The 24,823-nt window shown below is 36.6% G+C and overlaps 1 protein-coding gene across 4 annotated transcripts in view; it reads right to left on the bottom strand.

The window, feature by feature from the left end:
• CTNNA2 (catenin alpha 2) overlaps positions 1 to 24,823 on the bottom strand; it is a 468,162-nt gene that overhangs the window by 255,132 nt on the left and 188,207 nt on the right. The gene's annotated exons all lie outside the window — the stretch shown is intronic.

The raw sequence follows: 24,823 nt of genomic DNA, 5'->3' as shown, positions 1-24,823 counted from the left end.
GTCGAAATAGAGTAGGCAAATATATCAAGGAAGGAGGATTTAAATGTTCGCAGGTTTTCAGACCAAGTTTTCCTTCCATGACCTAGAGCTTTGACTCTACCTGCCTGAAAATTCAACTTCCAATGGCATTTCCTTCCATATCTCCCAGTTTAGCTGAGCTGTGAACCACCTGCTCTGTTGCTCTGGGGTGCAAGCTGCTGATAACAATTTGACACCGCTTCCCACTGCGCACTGAGCACATTCCAGCCCTTGCTCCTACTGATTGCAAATGGGGCTTAGGGATCTCTCAGATGCACATTTATTTCGGTATCACAACGCTTATGCCTTGAAGGCCAGTAGTACCTATCTAGCAGTGAAAATCTCTGGAATATGCAACTCTGACAGACAGCACTAAAAGCTAGGGTGGACAACTGATATCTCCTAAAACACAGAATTGCCTCCCAGTGGGGTTATAATCATTGCATGTTAAATGCCCGTGTTGAAAAGGGCAGTAACATAGTTTTATCCTAAATCGTTTACAATCTGAAAGACAAGAAACAGACACAAACATGCACAATGTGACAGAAAACGCTGGCTCCAGAAGCGTGTGATCAAATCACAATTGCCAATACAAATGGAAAATGAAATTATATTGATGTCAATTAGTCTTCATGTCTTCTAGCAAAAGCCCAGTGTCCTGAACAGGAGACCAGATCCACCAAGCAATTTCAGTATATCTAATTCTTGTTTACTTATCTACTTCTATCTGCACAAGTGTTTAAATAACTTTGTGGACTCATGTTCAAATTCCTGGATTATGCATTATTCGAATAAATCCACATGAAAACTTTGCCTCGATTTCTCTGATGCACTTGACTGCAGCAACAGCTAACATCTCATTTCCACTACACAGCTATGTTCATCCTCCAATTATCACTAATGACCACCTTGCTTTATAAAAGATCAAGGGTGGTGAAGGTACATGAAATAAATATACCTGGAGGTGTAAAGAAGCTGGCTGAGAGGTACTGAAAAGCAGATGGAAAAAAAGAACAGAAAAAAAAAAAAAAGTTCATTTTTTTCTGTCTTGTGGAGGGGAAAAAAAAGTGAAGACAATAAAGAGAATATTAAAATTATCTTGTTTATGAAAAGAGAGGAAATATGCATGAGAAATACAGGGTTCACAGTAATAGTTTTTGCCTTCTTGTATTTCCAAATAAATCAACACTTGGGAGGTATTTGGGTGTGATTCTCTTTTTTTTCTCCCCCAACCTCTACTTTAAAAAGACAGAATAAAATCCTCATTCACTGATTAATAACTAGAAACTTAAAGAGTTACCAGAATAAATGTGCTAAATATAGATACTAAATTAACTGCTAAAGCATAAAATAGAGAGATTTTTCATCGTGCTTTTCCCTTCACATTCACACATCCCTTTGCATGTGTGCTTGTACCCACAGAATTATTTCTTTTTTTGAAGTGGGGTGTTACACTTTTGAATGCTCCTTCCCACCTTAACAAATATGTTTTTTTCCACGTCTGGGTCTATAGCAAAGAAAAAAAATGACCCAACTCAGCAAACATCACCCGATTAAGACAGCAACAAAAAAGGTGACCTGGGAGAGTAGTCTGGCTAAAAAAAAAATTAAAAAAAAAAATAAAAAACAAACAACAACAAATGCTAAGTGAAGGAAACCAGCCCACCTCCCACCTCCCTTTACAATAAAAGCCTGAGAAATTTCAACTGTCCATGAGGAACAGCGTTTCTCTTTCCCAATGGCAGCTTCCCAAGAGCTGAAACTGCAGCCATCTCACGGCAGACACCACGCTAATACCCCAGCTTCAGATTTTGACATTAATGGCTTTCCTTTAACCGATGATGGAGAAAATGCCTCATTTCTCCCCATCTCTCAGAAGCGTTTTAAGTTTCTCCAGTCATCCACAACTATAGCACCTCATATACGCCATTCTTACGATTTTGAAGGGAATCGGAAAAACTTCTAGTGTAGAGGAAGCAGCAAGGACTTCACTTATTTTATGCAAAACAAACACATTAAAAAAAAAACAACCAAACTTCAAATTAATTAGCAAGACACCATTATGTGTCTTCACATTTAGGAAACTAGGTTTGGACACAACTCTATCAAAGTCATGAGAGAAATCAAAAAACAGATGATTATTTTATAGAGAGCTGGAAGTAAGCACCTACAAAAAGACACCACGGCACATTGCATGTAGTAAACCAACCATTCCTGGGATGCAAGCTCCAAAGCTCAGCAGTAGATGTGTCCTCGAAGCAAAGCAGCAGGAGCTGAACCTTCCCCAAAATCCCAGCCTGTGCCCCAAGAGCAACCACGCCAATGGGTGCAGGACGCGTCGTGGCTGTTGGGCCAGGCACGGTGGCTCTGTTGTTACCAAATTCATTGCTGGTACCGACATGAAACCAGTAGCCCCGAATTATCCTAACTGCTGGTTGGAAAAGGTGCTGCACTCTTCCAAAAGTCAACCCATGGTGCTGCCTTCACATGCCACATCCATGGGGTTCCGGAGAACCATATTTGCAGTGTTAGCATACTTTCCTCAGTCCTTTTCTTGTATTATATTATTGCTGTTATTTTTATGAGGGGACCTGTCAGACACATCTGCCCTTTCCTGTACTGACAGAATTACCACTTTTTCCCTGAAAGCAGCCACTCAGAACAATGTGGTATTCTCTTTGAAAGATCTTCAAAGGACAAAAGTTGGAAGAAGATATTTACCTATTACATAGAAGATAAGATGGCTTCTTTTATTCATTTAAATCCATTAAAATTCAGATTTTATTTATTATCTATGGTCTATAATCTCACAAATAGCATTTTTGACCCCACTCCACATCACTGCTGTTGTTTAGTGAAACGACAGCATCACAAAGGCGGCATTAGAACAGGCTGCTACAACACTACTGCTAGGAGGGAAAGTGTGAATAAAGGATCCTGGATGCTGAAAACATGAGCGGAGATGTTTTAATTATTGTTTGCATTGTGGCATATGATTCAGGCTGCACCAAAACCAAAGGGCAAGTCCCTGTTGGTTACTCATTAAGTAATTTTTTTGTGCACAATGAGCTATTAAGGTAATAAGGAAACTCCTACAAAAATAATTTAGGAATAGGTACATGCTACAGTCAAGCCCTTTATTGTAGAGCTTGAAACTTGTTTTCTACTTCATGGGGTATCCACAGTCTTAAGTTTTTCTTCCACAATGCACTTCATAAGCAAACCAGAGGACTTACCCTCTGGCCACTACACCAAGAAGAATGCTCTCACAGCACTCAGTTAACCTCTTGGCAAAAGAATATTTCTAAGCATATCTCCGTGAATTTGGAGAAAAGAAATAGGCAGCATAATTTTGTGCTGCATTTGAAGTACACAAAGTAAATATACAAAATATTTTATTGGGCTGAAATTGCTTCTGGCACTGATGCTCTGAAGTGCCCGGTAATGCAGAAAGAAGAGCAGAGAGCAAGGCCAGAATTAATTTACTTTAGCACCAGAAATGGTCTTCAGCCCTTCACATGCACTACGAGGTTCAGTTTATTTCAATTCCCACGCATACTTCTGTCTCATCTTCGCCACGCAGACTCAGCAGAAAGGGTTTTTGTGGAGGGCACTTTTGTCCTTTTTTCTTCACATTTTTCCTGCCTCACAATAAGGCAAAGAAATAGCACCAGTGTTTTTTTGTGTGTTTTTTTTTTTCCTTCCCCTCCGCCCCCCCCCAAACAAATCTTTACAGCATTAAAATAAATTTGGCTTTTGTTTGTAAGCCTAAATGTCATTATACAGTAAAGAGCCAATATGTCTTGCAAAATATAAAAAAGCAGAGCTAAAATCTACGGGTTTCAGGTATGATTTTAGAAATGCAATTTTCTGCCTTGGCGAGCTTTCCTTCCTGTTGGCATTATAGCACCGTGATTCACTCCTGGAACGAGCACCGAGAAGCACACATATACCTGTATTCTCCTGGTGTGTTTGCCTGGTGGTGTGGGCATTTGTGGCATTTGGTCCAGCCACACTGAGTGATCGGAGGAAGGACTTGAGCCACTGCACCGCGGGCTGTGCGACACCAGGGACACAAAGTGTGCTGCAAGCTAGGGGTACAGACACAAGCATGGGTCCTTCTCTTGCCTGATGATCCTCATTTTTATTATTCTTTTGTTTAGAAGGGAAGATTGCAAAAATTTACCCATCTGCAGTAGGTCAAAGAGATGCAAAAACATTCATTGACAAAAGCAATCATCTCCTAAATCACTGACATGTAGGACTGAAGCTTCATTATTTCTCTGACACACGTCTGTAGTGGCCCTTTGTTGTATTTCATTTGATGATGGTAACAGAATTTCTGCCTGTGCTCAAAGGTGACTATCAATGGATGTTACAGCTTTCTGACAAGAATTAAAAGTTAGGGCTGCTCTAAGTTTGCTCCTGCAAAATTCCTGAAGATAGTTACTGCAATAGAGTACACTAGTCCATGGAATTTATCCTACTACTAAAAACCAAGTAACAACTTCAAAATATCCCCTTCCGCCTTTATCTTTTGCTTTAAAATTAAGCAATTTAAAAACAAAAGAAGCAAATGAAAAAACAAACACAGAAGTTAGATAGGAGAAAAAATTGGGTACTTTCTTCAGCCCTTCAATGTTAAAGACAGGTGAAGGGAGACTTTTTGCGCGATCAGATACCAGCAATCAGCAATTTTCACTCACTTCATCAAATCAGGCATTTTTTATAATTTATTTTGTTCAAACTCAACATCTGACGCATGGCTGCCTTTGATTCAAGACATTCAAAGTGACAAGAAAAAAGTTTACTGTTAAAGATTAATCATGTTCTTCTGTTCCCACTCTCCTTCTGCTCTTCGCTTTAGGAGGATGCACTGAACTGTAGCTTTATTTTCACATTATGGAAAAATCTGTTTTAGATTCCATTTATTTGTAATTTATTCTTCCACATTTCATTCTCAATAGACAAAAGCATATATTCTGTGTGTAATAAACATTCATTTCATTCATTATTTTGTACTTGACTAATAAATGGTGACTGCTTTCACAAAGTCCTTCTATTTATCCACGACTCTAAAATGCATGGATTGTCTTTTTCTTCTTTGTTCTTTTCACCTTTAAGCAGACCTTATGGTCATTAATCCTCCATTTACTATCATCCAGCAAAATTCTTACTCCTGCCTCGCTGCTTTTGGTACAGCAAGCATTGCTCTTTATTCTTTTTCAACTGTTTTTAAGGTGCAGCTCCAACCCTTATAAGAAATCCTGTAAGAAAATGCACGTGCTGTACACTGCTTGAGGATGTGCTTCAATCTCCTACTATATCAGGAGCAGAGGACCTATCACTCCAAAACTGACCTTATATATATCAAAATTTATAATAGTTAGTAACAAAAAGGGAAATAAAACCCCTTTTTTGGTTCAAAATATCTCATGCATTTCTTACCCTAAGCTTAACGAAGCTATATTTTCATGGTAGGTAGGAATACTTCCCACATGATTCCCATCAATGTCTACAGAAGTCTAGCTTTTATTTTAAATGAATTAAGAAGAGGTTCTGTCATTTACAGTCGCGAAGATAACTGCTGAAACATGAAAGCAAGAATATCAATGCCATAGCTGCCTCCTCAGCCTGACAGCTGCTGTGCCTCTGCTGCTGCTCAGAATGAGATGCCAAGCAACCAGGGAGTGAAATTAAAAAAAACGCAACAAAACACAAAAGCAACTTTTCTCACTTTTTTTTTTCAGAATGTCTCCTCCCTACTTGCTGTTGCTCCTAACAAACTTACAAGTCAAATCTTTGCTTTTCTGCTCGTCTACTATGACAGCTTCTGATTATGTAATGCAGACAGACAATTAGAAACGATTGCAATTGAAAAGCGTTCCTCTTTCTAAAAGGCAAGCACGGTGTTCTGCAAAAGGGAAAAGAGGTGAAAAATTGGATCACAGGGGAGGAAGAGGAAGGACAGGATGTACCTAGTTCCTTCTCTACACTCACTCTGTTGTCACTGTACTTTTTGTCCTTTCTCAACTTCCACGAACAGCATATCCTATGTATCCTACATAGGATACGGCAGTCATCACTTCAACCTGGGATTAATGGCTGTGATACCAATTCATAGACTTCTCTTTGACGTCATCTACCCCACTCAAAAACTGTTAATTTATCTCAACACAACTCTTCAAATACATTTCTTACAACATCTTTTTCAACAAGACTGCCCTTTCCAGCATGGAGATAATCAAATACGTGGGCTATCCTGCTGCTGGTTACATTGACATCAGGAGGACAGATAAAAATATAGGTGAGATTAGAGTATGGAAACTTTGCAACAGCGCAAAAAGACCATGCATCATGGATCATCAAAATCCTGAGATTCAAGGGGGCTAACTGGCTGCAGCACTAAAATGAAACATATAAAAGTAAACACATTTTATTGTCAGTTATTTGCAAATGTTTAGATAAGCAAAGTAAACAAATGTAGCACTTCATTTTCAATAAACTAAATACTGAGTGCCACATGTCAGCAGTAATTAGACAATTTAGCTGTATATTAAACAAATGAAGTAAATATAATAGTGTGAAATATAATACCTCTTTAAAAGAATGAAGAAACTTTATTTCCAAATAAAGAAATAGGCAACAGTGGAATTAAAACTGGGTAAACCTCAGTTATACAATTACATTAGCAATTACAGCAGCCCTACAGGGTTAGTTATTGCCCTGTGATTGACTAAATCTCTCCATGGTAATGTGCATTGCATTCAGAAATGAAGGATGATATTTTATGGACTGCTGGAGGCTTTTAATTCTTTTATAGCACATTAAAATATAGTCAGTCTTTTAGCCATTTTAACCTTGTTTAGCACAAATGGTTGTACTTGAAATTCATTGACTTATATGGCCCATGGAAGATATCATTAAGAATTGCTGTACTGATTTTTTTTTTTTTGACTTGCAATGCATTTAATTATTAACGTCCCTCTAACATTTATGGCCCACTGTTTTTCAGATTTCCCACATTTTTCACCTTACTTGTTCAAAGAGTTACAGGAGCCAGAACATGATATCCCAGGTACAGACAAAGGCATTTGCTGTTATCACAAGACCCTGCATTACTCAAGAGTACCTATACTTTGAGTTGTGGTGATTATACAAATACCCAAGGTTACACTGAATAATGACCTGGGGGCAAAGCTATCATATAGGCAAGACGGTCAGTATGAGATCCTATACGCTTGTACTCCGTGGAATGTATTTTTCATGCACATACATATGCATTATTTTAGTTGTTCTTCCTCTAGGATAAGATGACCTCCGAAAGTAATTTTATTTATGTTTCTTTGATCTACGATACAAATTCAAGAATATAGGTTAACTACCTGGTCTTCAGTTACAAGAAGGGTTGCAACCTTCACCGCTTATTAATTTTCATAAGTCTGCCTTGAAGTACACCAGTGCTGTTAGATTTTAATCTGTGATCTGCAAAAGCTGATTTCCTTTCTGCAAAATTCAACAGCAGAGAGACAAGCAGGACATGCCTCTGAAATAATAAAAGGAAAAAAAAGTCCCATAAAAACTAACCTCAGTCACCTAGCTGATACTTGTCTTTTACTTCTATGTATGCAAAAACAATGATTTCTTTTACAACAATGCTGCGGGAGTCAAGGACGGTCTTTTTTTTTCCTTAGACAAGAAAAGCAACTGTATGAATAAAGCACTGAACACAGAGTTAGTTCTCCCTCATTCGAATCATTCGCTTTTGGCCACTGTTTTGGAAGTAAAATTGGACCAGGTCTTCCAATGAGTCTTATTCCTCTGGATGACATTTTGACATCAGTTGACGTGGCTTCAGATGCACACCCCAAACTACATTTTTGGTACTCAGTACTCAAGTATACGATCTCCAGGTGCATGAGAGCCACCCCAATGATATGAGAGCACTCTGAGTCTCACCACCATCATCTGCCATCCTCCACAGGGAACAGTCAGAGCCCAAAAGTGAATTCAGAGGGATTTAAATAGCTATAGAAGGAAGCAACTGAGCTAAAGGACTGGCCTGGTTTAAGATGTGGATGTTCAAGCTCTCAAAGTGACTGATGGCCAGAGAGGTCCTGGTTAAATGGACATTTGCAGAGGTGCCCACATTTTCTCAACCTTCTGTCAATGCTACTTGACTCACAAATGGACCCAAACACCTATCCCTTGGAAAAGGAGTGTCAGAAAAATGATGTTGGAGGAAAGAAAGGAATAGTAGAGATAGGAGCCTGAAACTCTGCATACTCCATAAAAGAATTTATATGAAAATACATACTATATATCTACGGCAGAAGAAAAAAAAAAAAAGATTAACTCCATGCAATATTGGTCCATTAATACTATCAAAAATAAACAATTGATTAGTTTTCTGTTGAAAGTGCTAATTTATACAGATTTATATAGCCTGTGTGATTCTGTTAACATCACTGATACATTGACTGGGTCCCATCTAACCTGCTGTCTTCCCCGAGCTTTGATGAAAGTTATCTGACAAGGTATCAGGAAGCCCAGAGTTGAACTGGTCGAATTCATATGCTTCCTGATTTTTTGGCAAGCCATCTCTGGGAGTCAAGAAGCCAAAGGTGATTAAGAATACTTTCTTAAAATGACATTTTGAAAATAAATCTGGGAAATACAGAACATTTGGCACTGATCATCAAAATGACGGGAAGTCTTGCATTTTCTGTTGTGGCCACAGTAAAACCTGGCATAGCGAGAAGTCTGTGTTGGTAAAGAGTATCCGGATATCTTTCAGCTCCACCAGTCAGCGCAAACAGCTTAGCTTCAGCAGCAAAGAATATGTTCTTTCCTTTTCTGGGCATACTTTCATTCAAACCCAATTACTACAAAAGATCAATTTAGCACCTTCCAGTGGAGCATTACGCGGCACAGCTCACATCAGCTTTAATAACAGAAAGCAGAAATACAATAGCAAAGAAGGGAGTTCAGTATGGTAAACTCCTTATAACATGCAACACCCAACTCTGTACATAAAGCAGGGGCCAGCACTTTGAAACATACCAGACTTTTTACTCCTTTCACTTTTCCTTTTAACTTGTAAAGTTCTTTACAACTTGTCTGTGGTGCTGCTTGAGAAATAAACAAAACAAAAGAATTCACTGGCTCTTGAAGAAAGTAATGATTTGAATACATGCATCTATTTTGAAAAATATATGTATGGCAGTACCTTAGAAATAAAATAATGAACAGGTTTTTATGCATCCTGATTCAAATTTGTATTTTCTTGCCAAAAAAAACAATCAAGAATACCAGTAACCAGTTAACCATAAGGGTTTAGAACTGTGGCTATTAGATACATATTTATAATATCTGCAGAAGGAATTATTGGAAAGAAAACTTGTCCACTAACTTTTTAACAAATGCATTTTACATATTCAGCCTCATCTTACTTTACAAGCTGTGATTTAGCACAGGCTGGGAAAACATTGCAGGGAACCGTCACTCCGTGCTTCTTCTATTAATATATTTTTCTCCTAGGCACCTCCTGTTGCCTATGCTGTTCTATTTTTTTTTTCACAAAGTTGCAGGGATTTTTATTAGAAACTGTTTTCCAAAGAAGCTATGCCATTCATTCTGCATATTAAATTACAGGAAAAAAAAAAAAAAGAGAGAAAGCAAGGGTCTAGTCCCACAGGCTTCTTTCATAGCTGGGAATACAGAGGCAGGAGCTTCCATGTGCAAAAGCTGCAATAGATATATTTAGGTCTGGTAATTCAGTACAAGCAGAACAGACTGTATTTTCTATACAGGAAGTCCAAAATCAAAACAAAACTAAAACCTGCTCAATATGGTCACAGAATAGCCAAGTATAGTCCTAAAATTCCTGCACAGTAATGAAGAGAAACCAAAACTTTCAAAGTAAAACCAGGGCAACTTTTACAGAATACTTTATTTCTTCTACATTCAATGTCACATTTGGTATCCATGTGGCATTATAACAATGACAGCAAATCAACAACTGTGTCTGCTATGTCCAGCCGTTATAATTTTGAAGAAAACAGAGCTCTAATGCGTCACGTCTTCTGTGAAGAGTGGGTAAACAATGAATTTTATCACTTTTTTTTTTCCCAACAAACAATCCTCATTGAATGATCAACACAGAATGACACCAAGAGATCTACAGTAGAGACAGAGCATTGCTTTTCATTTTTAATTTCCAAAATTTCACTAGTTTGTGTAATAATTGCTGTATTACCTGTATTTATGTATTTATCTTTGCTGCTTACATCTAGTCCTAAAAACATTAGCAAGATACCTGTATCTATAATTCGATATGTACATACATATACATATATATATAATATCTGCTTATTCATTGCATTACCTAAAAGAAATATTATGTCACAAAGAGACTAATGTATGAAAAAACATTCCCCAAGGTTTTAAGATGTTTCTGCACAATATTCATTATAAAAGGAAAAATAATGAGGAAACTTGTTTAAAAATTGTCTTCATTTTCTCAGGGGTTTAAGATCATCATTTTAAAAGTGCATGAAAGCTCATTTTGATATGTTACAGTCCTTAGCCATAAATAAGTCGTATTGTTTCTCAAAATTACTATTCAATTAATCTTCTGGTGGTTTTGTCATTTTTAACATTATTTCAGAATCTCAGCAGACAGCTAACACAGTAAACACTCAAACAATATCTCCCTTACACAAAATCCTTTCCAATTTTGTTATTAATTGGCCTAGGAATGGTTATCCCTTTTGGTCATGACTATGTGAACAGACACAATGCAAAATGTAAATTTAGACAGGCCCAATGTGCAACATGAGATAAACATATGCAAACAAATAATAAAAGAATGAGTAAAAAATGAAATAATAAATGCTTGGTCCAATTGCACAGGAAGAAAAAAAAAATCAAACTGAAGAAGAAATTAAAAGTGAGCTGGGATTTTCCCTTTGAGAAAAGGAAGGAAATGATCTTCTAATGGACAGAGGAAATGGATAACTTTAGATGTACTAGAAACAGCAAATATCATTCCTTTTTTCCCCTGCTCTTGGTGGTACTTTTCCATGTCCCAGAGGTACCAGGGATTTCACACATACTGGATTCTCCTAGCTTTATGAAGAATCCAATTTCAGCCCGCTCTGTATTTCGGGATAATTTGCACAACAGCCGCCTCATGACTTGTACTGCAGTTCACCTTTAGTCCAGAAGTAATTTCAAGTAAACATACTTTCTCATTATACTTGAAAAATATAAAAAGCAAGAAAGCCAGGCTACATGACCGATACCTAGCCCCTTTTCCTTTTCCACTCACTCTCACATGGAAACTTCACACTTTCTATTTCTTGTTGCTGCTGAAATGTATTGCTGGGAGGGAAACCACACTCCATATCCTCTGGTCAAAATGTGAGATGAAGTTTTTCCCCTAATGTCAGCAGGATTACTTGTATACATAAAAATCTTCTGTTTTTTTTTTTTTTTTCTTTTACTTTGAAAGTCACTAAATTACTAACCTGTTGACTTCATGACTTCATGCAAATCACTGTTAATAAATGCAATTTCAAATGTTTTCTCCAAGAAGAAAATATAGTTCAATTACATAGTGCACGGAGCTTCTCAATTTATTATTATTTAAGGATATCATAATACAGAATTTTGGATGTGCATTTTTTCCTCATTCATCACCACTAACAAGAGTTCTTTAAAGTAAGGCATTAGAGAGTTTGCAATGAGCATTTCCTGAATCTGAAATCTTGATTCAACCCTAATCCAATGTGAACTATTACTTTTTGTAAATTATAATCCAACAAAGGTGTTATAATCAAGCTCATTATGTGTGTGTGGGAGGGGAAATGAGTGTGCTTGGGTCTGAGTTAGAGAGCTGAGAAGTTTTCCAGTGAAAGGCTCTGTTGATAAATGGTGGTTAGGGGAAGAAAATTGGTTATTCAATGAACAAAGTGGTGTGTAATTTATTTTACTTCATTAGATGCTGAATTCTTCAAACACTGCTAGGAATTAGAATGCTTTGAAACTAATTATTGTAAGTATGTTTAATGATAGCTTTGAAGTTACTTTCAACATAGCATGCTTTTTTAGATTAAATTATATCTTTCTGCCATTCTACTGCAACCACCCAGCTCAAGGGCAGAAGAGGAGGAAAAACACAAAAAAGCAAAACCCAACAACAACCAAAAAAAATCCTGTTAAATATTGTAAGAAAATGTAACAATAGTTTTGCCTTGTTTTTTCAGAATTATTTCCAGAACCCCCTATTGCTACAAGTGTACCAGTTCCCACAGAGTACTAACTTTTTCATAAAATTTAATAATAATGTTATGATATATAATATAAATAATTTCAAGCAGAGGAATAAAATAGGACAAAGATAAATGAAAAATGTGCATGTAATGTGTGGATTTGCTGGAGCAAGAATTAAAGGACTTTAATATACTTTCTCCCTTGCTGCGTGAGCCTGTGGTCACTTGTATAATATCAGGATTTCAAGCATGATACTTAATATTTGCATGGTACTTGTCCTGATCATGACAAATGAGTGCTGAAAGGAGCTATTTTGGTTTGGGCCTGATACTTACTCGAAAGAAAAATGTGGTTTAGTGATTTAAGCAGGGCAGAGCACTATGCGTCTTCTCCCCAGTCATGAGCTTGACTTGAACATTCTCTGCAGATCGAAGTAGCTGTTTCAATGGACAGTGGTACCTTGAAATTTTATCAGTCTGATAAAAGAATGCAAGTGTAGTTTCAAGTAGCTTTGCTGATCTCACCGATCTCCAATCACCTTTCCTATTTTTAAATGTTCATGTTGTACTTCAGTGATTTAACTGCATTTTAATTGGTTCTGGAGAAAACCCTAAGTGAAGAAAAAGAACGGTTCTACACTCATCTCTCTTCTTTCCTCTCTTTTCCCATTATGGATAGCACCAATACGATACAGTAGGAATATGCATTATATTAGAAAAGTCCCATCATCTCACAGACGACTAATATATTGAAGGAGAGAATAGGACATCTCCTTCTATTCTTTCCTAATTGACTGCAAGCAGAGATTGCAACAATAAATGGTAAAATTATCTTATGGCAGAAATTGATGCATTAGAGTCAAGTATTATATTACATATATCACAGTATTTCTGTCTTTACAGCATGGGCTCTTTATTGCATTTGGCTGAAAGGTTGAGGAAGTTAACTGGGTAACATTTATTCATCCCTATCTCTTTGCAGAGAAACCCTACAGCCTCAAATAACCACACCCTTAATAATAATAATAATAATAACAAATCCCATAGAAAGACAGAGGTCAGTATCAGCCCAATTGTCATGGTTTCATAATAGAATGTGGTACATAAAGCTGTTTATGTGGATAAACAGAACTAAAATATTTCCAAAAATGGCATAGTGTGGTCTGGAGACAAGAGCTCGTGAGGGTAGTTAGAAATGTCCAGAGAAAAAGTAAAAGAGGTAAATAGACAAGCAATGGCTTAGCTGATTTGGCTGACAGGGCCTTCTTAATAGGAATGCAGTGGTACACAAACATAAAATGGAAAGAAAATAAAAAAAATAAAATTATTCTCAGCAGTATATGGAGAAAGAGAGGAAATAAGAGAACATGTCTTCTTCCTTCAACTCAAAAGCACAATATTCAATAAATAATTGCAGCCTATCCCCCAAATGTCACCCAACTAAAGAAAAAATCCTTAATGGCACAAAGCAGAGGTTCTGCTTGTTCTTTTTGCTCTTCTTTCTTTTTAATGGCATATTCCATCAGTTCTGAATTTGTCAGAAACAGTGATTAGAGGAGAAGAAAGAAAAAAATCTTTTGTTATCTTCTACCTAAAAGTTCAGATCAGCAGTGACAGTGAGTGAAACACAGCCCTATCAAAGTGAGCATTTTTCACTTTGTAAGATTGATATTTATAAATTTACAAGGCTTTCCTAATCATGCATCCCAGAACTATCCTGCAAGCAGCACATCACAGAGACTGCAAATAATTCTGAAGCATTTAGTTCTATCTTACCAGTACACAAGAACTTCAGTGCAGACACACTGCTTCAAGAGACAGAGGGAAAAAATAATAATTTTCCTTGTCTGCACCTACAGAAAAAAGACTCATGAAATGTTATTACGTACCATTTGTTTTACACACGTCCTGAAATTCATTAACTTCAAGGTTTGGCTCACCACTTGGCACCGCTTGTTTTGCAAGGGATTTTGTTCAGAAAGGTTAAAAATTCTTCCTTATATCAATTTTAAATCTAACTTCTTTCAGTTTAAAACACTGTTCCCCATCCTGCCTCTACAGGTCTTAGTAAAATGTCTTTCTTCATCTTTTTTTATAACTCCCCTTAGGCACTGGAAGGCTCCAGCCCTCTGAGCATCCTTGTGGCCTCTGGACCCACTCTACCTCCAGCAATGTGTTCAGCCTATCCTTGAACGTCCACATCACTAGGAGCTGACATAACATCTTAATCTGTTTTGCACTGTATATTGATAAAACATTATGAGATTCCTAATAGAGAATTTCCCATTATATTATTTAAATTAACTACTGGATAATTTCTAAGTAAATTGAAAGACTCGCTAACACGGCAGTAACCTGAAGCTGGATAAGAGGCAATTATAGACAATTTTCAAAATGAACAATATGTGCAGTGTTTCCTTAGACAGAGCAAGCAAATAATTTAGTAAAGGTCTTTTAATCGACAGTTGCAGTTGCATAAGACTCAGAGAAGAGCAACATAATATTTCCTTTAACTTTCTGCAAGAATTTTCACTGGAACAGGCTGCCCAGGGAGGTGGTGGAGTCACCATCCCTGGAAGTCTTCAAAAGATGATTAGATGTAGAGCTTAGGGATATGGTTTAGTGGGGACTGTTAGTGTTAGGTTAGAGGTTGGACTCGATGATCTTGAGGTCTCTTCCAACCTAGAAGTTCTGTGATTCTGTAATTTTAGCATGTGGTGTAGTAAATACTTCTACCTTTAAGTTTGGTATTGGAACCACATTTTTAGACCAAAATCCAACAGTAAATCATGTACTTTCTTAAGGACATTTTCAAATAATCTCAATCATAAAAACCTCTCTATATAAATTACTGGGGAAAAGAACTTGACTTGTGTTTTAATTAAACTTTTATCGCATACATTCTGTTTAAGCATCCATTTTGAACATATGTAAATTATTTTTGGAATTAGATGTCAGTAATAAGAAGAATAAAAGTATAAAAGATATATATATATATAGTTATTTATCATTTGAATGCTTATGTTGTTTCCATGTATCAAGACACAACAATGAAAGCTTTCCAAAAGAGAGATAAAAAGAGGAAATGACTTATCAATTTTTCAGCATTTTGAATTCCCTGAAATCAATGTTTAGAAGCCAGCAGTTTATGAGATGCTGCAAAGTGATACATTTATTCCCCAACCCTTACTAACTGACACAGTAAAATGCAACAGGAAGCATATGCTGCAAATGCCAAAACCAAATTGCTAAATAAAAAGTAATTTGAAGTCTGTTTGTTGTGGGTCATATAATTAGGAATATGATTTTAATAAGATTCTAATTCTCAAGCCTCTGATACCAATAAGTTTTAAAATATTAATATACTGCTTTTATCACTTCCATGCCACTGTGTTTTCAACACCACTATATTCAATGCAAAAAATGCTACATTATATGGGGTTCTGAATTATCCTATTTATTTTTTAGGTACCTACATCTCCATTACATTTTAGTGCTCCCTGTAATTACGATCAATGGAATAAATATTCACAGAATCATCTAGGTTGGAAAAGACCTTCAAGGTCATCAAGTCCAGCTGTCAATCTGACCTATAATAACAATACTAAAAAGATATATTTAAAAAAAACTTTTTTTTTTTAAGCTTATTATTAGATACGTATTCTTCAATATTTTGTAGATTCTAAATTTTGATATTTATTATACCAATCAGTACTGTTATATCTAGAGGTTTAACTTCCCTCCGTAATAATTAAGGACTACTAGTCTGTTAAACCAACCTTGCAGAGAATTGTCAACTGCCAAGTAAAAGAAGTAAAAGATTTCTAGCAAAAGGAATTATAGAGGAGAAAAAATAAGAGGAACAGCTTAATATATTTAAATACTTATTGTTTTAAATTGCAGGCAAATAAATATTTTGCCTATCATGTAGGCTGTTATTGCAATAGTCTAAGTGCTCTATAAGATGGCAAAACATACAGCTGCTTAAGAAAAATTCAATATGTTAGGAGGCTTGAAAATTTAGTCTTCTGCTCCCATTAAAAAGCGAAACATCCCTAAAATAAAATAGACAGGTGTGGATTTTAGTCACACACCAAATTCAGGACTGTGACCTTCATACAAAGACTTGGCAAGCTCAACAGTCATCACAGACCCTCCAGGATACCAAGAAAACCCACCGATGGTCAGCACTGAGTTCCTCTGATTAAATTCAAAATGGAAAATCAGATTTTCACTGTGAGCTTTCTTGTGCTTTCCAAGGATTATAATCTAAATGTTACTTGGTAATTAAAGAATATAACAGATGTTTTAAGAGACATGTAACCCCTCCAGGTATTTTACAATCTGGCTTAATTTATAACCATGATGTTCTGTTGTCACTGGAATAGTAAGGATGAACCACCAATGAAAATAAATAAATACGGCAGTGTTAAAGGCAGACTTAAGAATACTGCATATGGTGAAATCTTAATGTTATAAATGCAAATATTTTCTTTACAAAACAGAGTACCAAGGAACTTGTAAAAAGTTTATATAGCAGAAAAGTACAAGTAAGAATAGTGGCATGACACTATAAAAAAAATATAAGATGGCAATGTGAAATAATCACAATTTAAAAACTCCTTCTGACATGGCAGTTGTTTGTTGAAGTCAATGAAACAAAAATATAGTCTTATGTGGAAATAGTGAAAACCCCAGAAATACATTATTAAAGACTTACTAAAGAAAATAGCCATTAAGATTGACTTGGTATCAGATATTCCATTGTACTTCTGTGCCAAAAAAAAAGGAGGCATATTCTAGCTCAGGCCTACCAATGTGGATGTGTCAAACATTTCCACCAGTGCTACCATGGAAGTTGCATTAATGGAAATCCAAAGAACCAAGAAACTAATCAAATGTGCAACCACACCACCAAAAATAGGACAACTCAGGCAAAAAACATCACTCATTCAGCATCAAGTGTCCTATATATATTGCCAGTTGGTTGTACTAAAGACTCTTCCCCTTCTATACACCATGAACTTAACATAAACTTTGTATATGAATCAGCATTTTCCTGGTTGAGTCCAAAAAAATCCCTAAAAGTTGTAAAACAGAAATCACATTCACCCATGTTACAATTCATTCATGTCCAATTTGATATTTTGGATATTTTCATGTGCCATTTGAAATTTTCCAATTTGATATATATCAACACTTTGTGTTGATGAATCATGCAATGTGTATCATCGTTTATGCAATGTTTTCATTCTAATATTTCATTGTGATGCTGTAATAAAAATATTGACCATGTAAGGAGAGACCATAAAAGGAGACGCTCAGCCAATCAGAAAAGTCCAATTTGTCTGTCATCCTCAGGAAAAAGAAATCAAACTGAAAAAGATGAAAATAGCCTGGTGATAACAGATAGTTTCTGATAGTTTTTGTCATGGGTTTTACAATACTAAGAAAAAAAAAAAAAGAAAATCAGAAATAAGTTAATTATCCTTATTATTCATTGCTTTCATCATTATTTTTACTGATCTATATGTTTTCAACTCTCACATGTAGAAAAAAATATATACCCTTCATTGTAGAGAACCAGTACATAGCAGATTTATGAGGGCTTTATGTTTTTACAGAAAACATCAAAAATACTTCATACAGCAAAAGTTAAAATGCTGTCTGCAATCTACTCACTTTAACAGATGGGCTGTTTGTAGTACAGCAGCAGAGAAGGAAGGAAATGAATTACACCAAAGCACAAACCGCTCTGTTGGTGTAACCGGCTGTTCCACGACGCACAGAGCCCCAGACAGCACACACGGCGCTCCTGCTCAGGTTCGAGAATATTCAGTATTTTTCAGAACAAATTTACAACAGTTTCTGACAAACGACTCTATGGGAAAAAAGAATCACAAGGACCAACTTCTGCTGTTCTGTTGTCAATGATTTTCATGCACAAAGCCCTGCACTTGCAGCTCCTATCTTACCTAGTAGCTAACACCTAGGTGTACCTAGGGTTTTTATGTGTATCTTCTAGTAAGTCAAACATTAAAGATCAGTGATTCAAAGTAGCTAGTTTACTTATCTCTCATTTTTATGAGTAACATAAAAAACGGAAAAATGTCAGTGTGTCATTTTTTAGACTGCAGTTGAGACATAAAACACATCTCAGTTGGCAGTATTGCTGCTGCTTCTGAGAGCCCCAGCGGCACCCAGCTGCATACATACTGGAAACTGGGTGTGCATCCTGAGAGTTCTTCCATCATTCCCATACACAGTTATACAGAAAGTTTTGTGGCGTATGAGTGGGGACAGAGAATGCAGGTGTCTAGGGCAAAAGAAGTTTATTCTTGGCAAATGCAAACCACCTTGGGAATTCTCCATAAATAACCTCAGGAAAGGCAGCAGAGTTGTACTGACAATAACATTTCCAGAGCCGTGACATCCTTTGACAATCTAGAAACTACGTGTTTCATTTCTGAGGCTGCCTTAAAATACACTAAAACATACGTGTGAAAGGAGATGTAAAAGCCTGCAACCCCCCTACAAACCTCTGTAAAACACCATTTGATGTAACACAACCTGGACTAGGTCTTGATGAGCCCTGAGAAAAGCCCCAAAAGAAAGCATTCGTAATTTGCTTCCTTTGGCGACTCCCATCACCTGCATGGATCTAACTTCTTTCTCACAGCTTCAAAAGTTCATTTTAAAGCAGATTGTTAACAAATAACTTCAGAATGAGTACAATATTTCTTGAGCTACTTAACATCTCATCATACAAGCTGATAAACCATTCCAAGACAAAACAACTTAAGTAATGATGATACGAAAACAAGCCCCAAAAAATGTGTGTGATAGCCACTAAAATAAAAAAAAAGATTTTATTTATTATTATTTTTTTTTCTTGGTCCAAAGCTGTATTTTTTCAAAGCACAACCTTATCAAAGTACAAAACAGTGCTGGGTCACTCTCAAGGCTTTCATACTGACAGCAGGCTGCTGTCAGACTATCAATAAATTGTACCAGAAGCAGATTACAATGCTTTAAAAGAGCAGTTTAAGGAAAAGCCTAGAATGCTGTCTGTTCTATACAGACCCTCTTCCAGAACAAACAGCCTATGACAGCTTTTTTCCAGGCTTAAACTTACCTCATTAATGAGAAAAGTTTGACTAATTTAAGTCAAACTTCCCACTTACCTTGCTTCATCTACTGCCTTTCTATTGAATGTCTAGATTTTAACAACATTTCTACTTGTATGACTTAAAATGGCAAAATGATTTTTGTGATTGGATGAGTGTCTATCTTAATACACCATATGACATGGTATCTTATAGCTTAACAGTATCTAATGAGAAAAGATCCGCTCATTTCTGCAAATCCCCTGTTGTCCAAGACCTTCACTAGACAAAATGTTTCTGTGAAATTCAGTGATCTAATTAGCCTCTTTGATTATTTGAAACAAAATAGTCTCCAAAATGACTAAGCCACCATGTACTTTTCCATCAAATTAATTTGCTCTAAGTAGAGAAAACCTGAATATTTCTCAGGGCACAAGAAGAATGAGAAATCTATGGATCTACACGTGTTTGCACAAGTTAAAATACCTGTGACAACTTCTGATTAGCAGTCCATACTCTAAGACAGTGGGTGAAAGGAGATTCCTATCACATGCAGATTAGGGACAGATCAAAGTCTGAGACATTTCTATCCTTAGCTCTTAATTCTTCCACCTCCAAGAAAAGGCCAGTAAGAGCATCTTGCACATGGAAAGCCTCCAGGAGTATCTGCAGCCCTTATTCTTTTCCCTCCTGCTTGCTCATAGTCTTCCTCTCTTGGAGGTAAGATCATCATGTTAAAGCTTAAAGCAGAACCTATGTCTTCCCTGTGTTTAAAAAGCATCACGTTTGTGGTTGTATTGGGTCTACTTGGCAAGGGTTTGGTAGTAGGGGACTGCAGGGGTGGCCTCTGTGAGCAGAGCCCAGCAGTTGCTCCATGGCAGAGCAGAGCCAGCTCCAGCTTTTAGTTTCTTACTGCTCTAGTCTGCTAGTGATAGGCAATAAATTTTATTAATCTCCCTATGTTGAGTCTGTTTTGCCCATGACAATAATTATTGAGTGATCTCCCCGTCCTTATCTCAACACTTGAGCCCTTCACATCATCTTTTCTCCCCCTTTCCCTTTGAGGAGGTGGAGTGAGGGAGCAGTGAGGTGGAGCTCAGCTGCCCAGCTGGGTAAAATCACCACGACAATGGTGTTTTTAAGTGTTTATTGTGTTTATCACGTATGAATTCTCTTTTAGAAGATACAAAAAAATACTGATTTTGTGTCTTCTTGATGCATGAAACTCAAGGCACTATACCAATTTACAGGGAGATTTTATCCTTTGACCTACTTACTTACTTACTCCCTACTTAGCACCTACATACTGCCCTATGAGAAGCCATCCGCATGACAAACTATATACATGTATACTAGCAGAAGGAGGGTAAAAGATGGTATATTCCAAATAATCCCATTTTGCTCTTCCATATTAAAATTGTTAGACTCCCTCCTAGTCATGATTAATCTCATTATTCTTTAATTAATTTAGGAAGACCAGCAACTCATTTTACACTACCATAATTATTTTTATAATGCTAGCAAAAGCTAATTATCTTAATACATTACAAATTAACACATGATGGTCCACATTAAGTTGTTGTTTTTTTTTCCCTCTAAAAAAAGAATGCATGGATTAAGGAAGTTTAAGGAATATGTCTAACACTGCAAATGAATCTAGGCAAAATCGAGAGAACGCATGTCAAATCTACAAACTTATTTTCCCCATCATCACATCCCATTAAACAGCTCGCTGTAACTTCATTACTTTGTCTCATTTTTTTTCCAAGCATCTACTTCTTATTTTGATCCCTTGTTTGTTGTTAAAATGGCAGTAATGTTTTACAGAAATAGCCTAAAATTAAGGCATTGTGCTTATTGCTGCAAGTTTTGAATTCCTTCCCCAGTATCCTTTTCCAACATTACAACGAAAACTCCTGAAAATCTAATTTCAAGAGTAATTAGCAAATTGTATTAAAAACAAATTAAATTGATCCACCCTAATTTGTCAATATTATTCAGCTGTAGCTAACTGTCAGCCAAAGGTCACTCAAAGATAATAAATTGTGTAGCATCAGCACAAACTTGCCATGTTGTAGTTCCGTGCTGCTGATAGCTACCATGAATACCGATGAAGATACCCTCTCTGGACACTTCCCACTCCAGTGCAGAAGGAGTAACAGCACTGCCAATTCCAAGGAAACTTCACCGAACCACTTGGCTGGAAACCAGCCCTGTATAGATTGGGATTTGACCTCATTCTGTTCAATTCTGTGAAGATGCAAAGCAATTCTCTAACTGTCCACCTAAGGTTAATAAGTTGTACTGCATGACTTATCACAGCATCTTTCTTCGAATGTATTATTCAGCTGAATATGAGCACTGCCTCCACATTTTTAAATTAACTTATTAAATAGCACCAAGTTACTAAACATTATATGAAAAGGGATTTTGAAAGATAATCACATACACACTGTATGACCAGAGTATTCTTTCTTTAAGAATAAAATGACAAGGCAAAATATATATTTAAGGGCTTAGCATCTCTTGAGAGACTAGTGTATGGTGCAGTTAGGCTTTCAATGAAAAAATGGTCATTAAGACTGCAAAATACAGAAAGGCAAAGACCATTATTTTGTAACTTGGCCATTAATCAATAAATTAGGAGATCTAAAACAGAATGTCTTGAAAGTACAGAATAATAAGGTAGGACATTTAAAATGAACAACAATAATTACTATTTCATACAATATCTAATTAATTTCAGAAACTCTGTTGCAGGCAAGCTCACACATATGAGTGGGTTCAATAAGTCTTTAGAAAAATGAGTGGATTATAGGTCCATTGATGGCTATTAAAATGGTGATTCAGATGCTAATTTCAGCTCAGAAAGTTTCTAAATCACAGCTGAATGGAAGCTTAGCAGCGGAATGCTCGCCCCATGATTTCGTTGCTCCTTGCACTCTTTGCTAAACACCTGCTACTGGTAAACATCATCCCGACAACACCAAGCTAAAGGACTATAAGGTCTGACCCACAATGGCAAGGTCATTGTTTGTTTGTTTTTCCCCCAAATCCTATTTCTTCCCAGTTAAAACTTTTCCCCTGTGGTAGATTCTTTTTCCTTTCAGACTTTGTTGTTCTCTTTTCTCAGATGACAAGTGATAGGACACAATAAAATAGCATCAAGTTGCACTAGGGGAGGATTGAATGTCAGGAAGAATTTCTTCCTGATGAGGATGGTCAAGCATTAGAACAGGCCACCCAGGGAACTGGTGGAGTCCCCAGCCCTGGAGGTATTTAAGAGATGCGTGGACATGGCACTAAGGGACATGGTTTAGAGGTGGACTTGGTAGTATTAGGTTGATGGTTGGACTCGACAATCGAAAGAGTCTTTTCCAACTGAAATGATTCTGGGATTCTGGCAAGAAACAACCAATAACTTGTACGATTACCTCTTGCATGACTTGGTATGATTCCTGCTTGTCTGGGTTTTGTTTTTGCCTGATGGAGTTAGCCAATGAGCAAATTTTTTCTGCTTAATTTCACATGCAGGTACACTCTATCGTATTTTCCAGACATTGATCTCAATTTTGAGACACAGGTTTGCTTACCTCTGTGGGGCTCTCCTGGTTCACATAGTGTTGGTATGAAAGTAGCCAAATGTTATCATTTTCCAAATATTACTCTTATACTCTTCCTAAATAGGAACCCTGGTTTCAACAATACAAGCTACAGACACATAGTATAAAGTTACCAACACTAAAATCTGTTTCCTGGGGACAGGATGGACTCTTTGAAAAATTCTCCCATGAATGAAAATGAAAACTAAATCTCAGCCAAACAACAATAAAAAAAATCATTGGCCTTTTCTCTTCAAAGCTACTTTGAGACTATGTCTCTTTACCAACTTTGATGTTAAGTTCACAGAGAATCTGACCATTTCCAGTACTTTTGCATGGTTCATGCAATAATAGAATGCTGAACAAATTATATAAAAAAATGGTTAAAAAATTCAATGACCACCACCATTTCAATCTAGAAATGAATACTGATGTACTGAATATAAGTGGTAATACTGACTTATATGTCTTGTTGAGAGCAGTCTTTTACGATGCAATTATATCCTAAGTGGTTTCCATTCCATTTATATACTGAATATGTTGGGTAGCCAATAGTCATAAGTGAACCCTAACTTCACTCCAGTTTATTTTAACTTTGCAGTGAAGAATGACACATGAGGTCTTGACTATAATATGTGAAATTGAAATTTCTGTATGAATGTTTGAATTGATACAGACAATATCTGCTGGTGGTGCTGATAAAAGTTCTCAGGAAAACACATTCATTTAATTAACTAAATTACTATATAACCTAAACATTATTTATTTATTTATTTAAGAGCACACTACACAGAAAAAGGAAAGCATATGCATAAAATCTCAGTACTCTGTCAATGAAATTGAATTCTCTGGTTAGGATAGAAAAATAATTATCCAACAGCCCCAGGAATGTCTTTTCCCTATATGAAAAATCTTTGTTACTCCTGTAACAAAGTAGAGTACATGATTTAATTTTGGAGAAGGTTTCCACCTACCAGTAAAAGGATGTAAAATCCTTAGTTATATTATGAGTAATAATACTGATTTAAAAAAAAAAAAAAATCATTTTTAGTTTTAGTTTTGTAGTGACAGCTTTTTAATGCAATCATGTTATTTGAACATACAAGAAACAGCGCCTGGTGCTTAGAATTGCTTGTTATTTATGAATTCTTTTGAAAATAACGATTTCGATCATGGGCATCAAGTGGAAACTACTAGTCATAACATGACAGCAAAAAGAAAAATGTTTAACTAAAGGCACAGAGGTACGATACATTACTCCAAAGCTGGGGCTGGAACTAGGGGAATCATCCACCCAGATACCTCTTTATAGATAAAGCTCCATAAAGAAGCAATTTTGGAACTATGAGCGACTGCATCTGCATTTTGAGATTGTGCATCTGGGATGGCTCCTGCTCAGTACACTTTGGTTCACATATGGCCTCTGGATATGTGGACAGGATTGCTTTCAGATAAAAGTAAACCAGGAGGTGCAAATCAGGAGCTCCAGCCACTGCCAGGTGCTTGTGCCATGAGGCTGGACTTGTCCTAGATCAACAGAAATCCTTGTGAAATGGATGTGATGTGGACATCAGGTCCTCAGCACAAACTACTTTGTCCCACGGATGCACTCCTTTTTCTGTTGGTCTCCTCCCACGACACAGCTTTCCACTGAGTTTTCTCAGCTCTGACAACAGAGTTTTTCTTTATCCTAGAATACCATGAACTTTATTTTGCAATCCGTTTGGTAAGGGTAAGTAGGTGCTGTGGGAAGCCTGTTCTACGGCTTGCTTGGCACTGTGAATTTGTTACTTCAAAGGCACAATGAAATCCTTTGGTTCTG

Source organism: Anas acuta, chromosome 4, assembly GCF_963932015.1.
Source record: "Anas acuta chromosome 4, bAnaAcu1.1, whole genome shotgun sequence".
Taxonomy (NCBI): Eukaryota; Metazoa; Chordata; class Aves; order Anseriformes; family Anatidae; genus Anas; species Anas acuta.
Note: the sequence above shows the minus strand (reverse complement) of the source record. Positions and strands in the feature narration are given on the sequence as shown.